The 5224-nt window shown below is 35.3% G+C and overlaps 1 pseudogene; it reads left to right on the top strand.

The window, feature by feature from the left end:
- Window positions 1–593: 593 nt before the first annotated feature.
- LOC114008894 (uncharacterized) lies at window positions 594–720 on the top strand (annotated as a pseudogene).
- Window positions 721–5224: the final 4504 nt, after the last annotated feature.

Genomic DNA, 5224 nt, shown 5'->3' with positions numbered 1-5224 from the left:
ACCTGTCAGTTAAGGTCTCTATTCATTAGCTTAGCTTCTAAAGCACTCAGAATTGCCATCACTGTACCTCAAACAGTTACAGTCTGTATTTCCATCAAGTCAGATGGCTTGCTATTTCTCTAAAAATGTTGTAAAATGTCCTGATTCCATAGATTTACACTTAACTATCTTTCCATTTGGAAATTCTTTCCCTTCCTCTTCTGTATCTGCTAAATGTTTTATATCAATTAAGTCCCAGCTTAAGGCCCACTTAACTTCTTCCCTCAATCAGAGGTAACTTTACAAACTTTACAATGTTAAATTTTATCTTGGATGATACCAACAAATATTAGATATTGAGTAAGTTTTTCCTGAATGAATGATACCGAAGCTGTTGGACTTTTTTTTTTTTTTTTTTGCAGTAAGCTTTGTAATAGCTTCTGTTTAGACAGAGAGAAATTTGTTTTATGAGGAGAACTTTATTACTTCTGTAATTTAAAGGTTAGGTGGACTTCTTTATTACTTCTTCATGATCAGTATGAGACCTATTGTGGATTGGCTGGACTTCCTTTGTGCCACAGTGTCAGGCAAATTTTTATAAATACATCATGTGTAGCTTTGCACAGTGGCGGTATCGTAGCCAATGAGGTTTATCCGAGGCGCAATTATTGCTAATTGAAAATACATCATGTGTGATTGAAAGCAATGTGTAATTTCAATCTTTATTGGAAGCAAGAGCTTATCCAGCGAATGTTTTATTGAAGAGGTTCTATGTGGAAGACACTGTTCTAAGTCCTATGAAGTATGGTGTAATACAAGTCTCCTTGGAATCCACATTCTAGTTGAGGTTTAGACAAATAAATAAGCATATAAATGTACAATATTATGATATAACATACTCTAAGATGTTTAGATGTTATAAAGAATCTTAGAGAATAGTTCTGGAGGGCGTTCAGTAAAGGCTTTACTGAAGAAAGATCTTTGAAAATAAATTTAAATACAAAAGAGAAAGGTCAGCAGGTGGTGTGGTGGTTTAGATGCTGGATTCCCACATGGCTAACCATGGTTGGAGTCCTGCACCTAACACTTTACTTTCTTATTTTCCCTCTCTCTGATGGGTGTGCATGCCCTATAGAAAATTAAAAATAATAATAAATAAATAAAAATTAAATAATAATTCTTTTTTAAATTAAAAATAATAAATAAATAAATTCGAGAGAGCAAGTTCTTTTTTTTTTTTTTTTGAGAGATTTTCACTGTAGGGCGCGTGCGCTCGCCAGACAGACAGAGAGAGACATAGAGACAGAAAGCGAGAAATCACCCCCCAGGGGGGATGGTCACGCCGCAATCCCTTCTCCTCCATTCTCCTCTCGGGATCTTGGGCACGCACGCACACGCGCCCGGCGTGAGTTTTAAGCCACCAGGTCCAGGACACGAACCGCGGTCGACTACGTGGGAGTCCAGCGACATAGCCATTACACTAACTGCTGGTTCCCGAGAGAGCAAATTCTATGATGATGTAGATGAGAAGAAAACAACCAGGCCAAGAAAACAACCAGAACAGTGATCTGGGGTGAGAATAAACTTGGAATATATGGCTAGAAGTTATTTAACAAAAAGGAAATTGGTAAGAATCAGAGAGAGAATTGTGAGATCATATAGGATTTTGTAGGCTATGGCAAATAATTTACATTTTACTCTGAGCGAGATGGAAGCCATTGGATGGTTTTTGTGGGTATGACTTCATTATAGGGGTCAGGGCAATGGAATCACAGTGGGAAGTTATTTTTAGGTCCTCTACATGAAATACTATGAGATCTTGGATTAGAGAGAAGTGTGAAGGTGGTCAGAAGATTTTCAGATTTAGGAGACATTGAGAATGTAGAGATTAACAGAATTACTTTGCTGAATGGAGATGAATACGAGAAACCTGAAGGAGTGAAGCGTGATTCCGAGGTTTGGGGCCTGAAAAACTTGGAGATGGTATATCCTTTAATGACCTAGAGGGACCTGATGAAAGGGTGAGTAGCTGATGAAAAATCTGTTTTCAAATTCTTTTTCAATGTCTACTTAACAAGATTTTTCGGTTTGTCTTTGATGCACCAAGTTTAGTAATGATGGACATAGGTGTATATCTGTGTTTATTTGCCTTGCTCATATGTTTTCTCTTTTATATATGCAACTTTTGCATTTCTTCAATTCTGGAAAGTTCTTTGTTATTATATCTTTAATAACTACTTTTAAAGATAAAATTTTCTGCTTTTTTTTTTTTTCCCTAAAATTCCAGCTGGGTATTTGGGACCTTCTGGCTTAATTGTCATGGCTTTTAAATATTTTGCATTTATAATAAGCTTTCTATGATTTCAAACACTTTATCTTTCAGTTTACAATTGTTTTCTTTAGTTGGATCTAATTATTTGCCTTTTTAGAGTTCAGTTTGATTTTTACAGATCTGCTTGTTTTCCCCTCTTTTTAAAACCTTTTTGTTCATTGTAATTTTTATTCTCTCCCTTGTCCTCTAATTCATTTAAGCTACCAATTTTCAGATTATTCTATAATTTCTAGTTTACTGGTGCTTATTCTTCCATATTTCCATTTTACCCCGATTGTGACATCTTCCTCTTCCTCCTTTTTCTTCTGTGTAATTGTGAGCTGTTCCTTAGTAAGAAATATCTCTGCACCTGCATCTCATGTGTTTTAGGCCTTGGGCCATGGAATTGTGTCCCATACATTTTTTTTACCAGGACTAAATGGATGCTTGGGAGTTCACCAGTCCAGAACTAGTATTTATGCTAATCTTTCAACCTGGGTTTTATGGGGGTGGGGAGTCATCAAAAAGTTCATGGAAAATGCATGTTATGAAAAATTCTTTGTGGATTTCAAATCTTTTGGCACCAAATAAATTTGTCTTTTTTTCTTTTGTTAAAGAATTATTTAATTTAATTTAATTCTTATTGTTCTTCAATTTGACCAGGGAGAAAGGGGGAGAGAGAGAGAGAGGAGAGTGAGAAAGCAAGCTGCCAGGTCCATGACTTGAACCACAGTCGGCCATGTGGAAGTCCAAAACCTTAACCACCATGTCACCTGCTGGACCCATTTTGTATATTTGTTGTTGAGGTTTTTGCCTTAGGTTGCGTACTCACCAGTAAGAGAGAGAGACAGAGTGAGAGGGAAGTAAGAAATCACCCCCTAGAGGGGATGGCCATGCCACAATCCCTTCTCCTCATTCTCTCCCCAGGAACTTGGGCATGAATGCACACACACACACACACACACACACACACACACCCAGCATGTGTTTCAAATCACCAGGTCTGGGGCTCCAACCATGGTCAGCTGTGTGTGAGTCCAGCAACATAACTGCTATGCCTTCTAATGGTCCCATAAATTTATATTTTAATTCCATTTTTCATAGACTTTTGTAGTCTTTTTGTATATTTCATTCATATGCTAATTCTACCCATGTATGTGGTATTGACTTGGGGGATCTTGATTTATTATAAATGACCTTATTCCTTTGAATATAGCCTTGATTAAAAGGAAAAGCTTATTTTTTCTTGAGCAATCAGTTTGAGTTTTTCGTGGAAGAGACATTATGGTTTTTAGCACCTGGTCTCCTATGGGTTTCATCTGATCTCAAATAGTATTAACAATCTTAGCCCCTATCTCTATAACTTGTGCCAATTTAATTGAATACACTGAAAAAGACACTGTTAATACCAAGTTATGCCTATCTCTTGCAGTGGGGTTTCCAACATATTCCTGGCACATAAGAATACCTTTTTTTCTCTCTCTTTCTCTCTCTCTCTTTTAGCTTATATATTCATTGCTTTTTGTTATTGTTGATATATTGGGTTGTTTGGAAAGTCATGACAAACATAGAAATACGTCACGACTTTGCCAACAACCTAATATGTTGTCCAGCATTTCTAGTTGGTATATGTTGTCAGCATTTCCAGTACATTTCTATATAGCAGCAAGAGAAGATTCATTCTCTGCTACCTTAGCCCACTGTGCTAGCAAAAGTCACAAACATCTTTGTGATGTCTACATATCAGAGAGCTCTTTTTCATACTCTGAAACACTTGAAAATATGTTACTCCTCAGGTCATAGCCTTAGTTGGATAGTCCAGTTCTAGGAATACAAATGTTGCCTTGAAGGAAAAAACAAAATTAACTCTACTTGGCATTAGAAGTCTATAGTAAAAGTAAAGGAAAAGACCTGATCTATCTTGCTGTTAATAACTCTATGCAACAAAATCAGCAATGAAGGAGTTTCCTAAAGCCAAGACTAGTTCTTAAAAACAGAAATCATTGTTTTTAACTCAAGAAAAAGTAGAGTTGTTTTTTCTCTCAAAACTATCATAGGATTGCTGAAATTTTAAAAAAGAAGCAAGTTTTCTTAGTTTTAAGGAAGTATCAGATAGTAAATAATTTTATATAGTTGTATAAATTAGTTGATAGTTCTATCCCTATTTCTCATTCAAAGTCTTACTCGATAAATAGTTTTTTAAATCTTCATATAATTTTCTTTCTGTACTACCTTCTTCTTTACAAATTATATGTGACCATTGTAATGAACATTAGATACTCAATATTTGCTAGGCTTCAAAATTTGGGGGTCCCTGGTCTCATAAGTTCATAAATATTTTTCTCTGACTGGATAGAAAGAAAAAACCCCTCATATTTCCCATCCCCACTATGAGTTGGGCATTTTACAAATATTATTTTATTTCACATTACAACCACTACAGTTTGTAGTTAGCATTGCTCACTTTTGCCAAAAGCAAGGAAATGAGACTAACAGATGTGATGTACTTCCCAAGACTAAGAGTTTGTAGGTGAGCAGAGTTAAGCTTAAGCTTTAATACTAGTACGTTGGCACCATGAACTATCTAAAATTACGACTAGTAATTCTAAAACAAAACCAGAAAACAAATGTGTCAAAATTTAAACATTTTAACTTACCTATCATGCCTACTTTCTCTAAACTTTTAACTTCTAACCAATTTTAGTGCCTTCAAAAAGCCTTATTTCCACCAACTCTTTCAGAAGGATCAAATCCATAAAAATCTCTTTTTTTGCATATTCTAGCCTTTTTTCTAAAAAAGAGTCTTTTTTCAAGATAAAAGTAAAATAGTGCTAGAATAGGTGACTGGTTTTGCTATGTAAATGTTTTAATTAGCTTGATGTTTGCCCAATATATTGAGATAGAATAGTAATACTAATTAAAATAATTTCCATA

This window comes from Tupaia chinensis, unplaced genomic scaffold (assembly GCF_000334495.1).
Source record: "Tupaia chinensis unplaced genomic scaffold, TupChi_1.0 Scaffold000410_1, whole genome shotgun sequence".
NCBI classification, from domain to species: Eukaryota; Metazoa; Chordata; class Mammalia; order Scandentia; family Tupaiidae; genus Tupaia; species Tupaia belangeri.
Note: the sequence above shows the minus strand (reverse complement) of the source record. Positions and strands in the feature narration are given on the sequence as shown.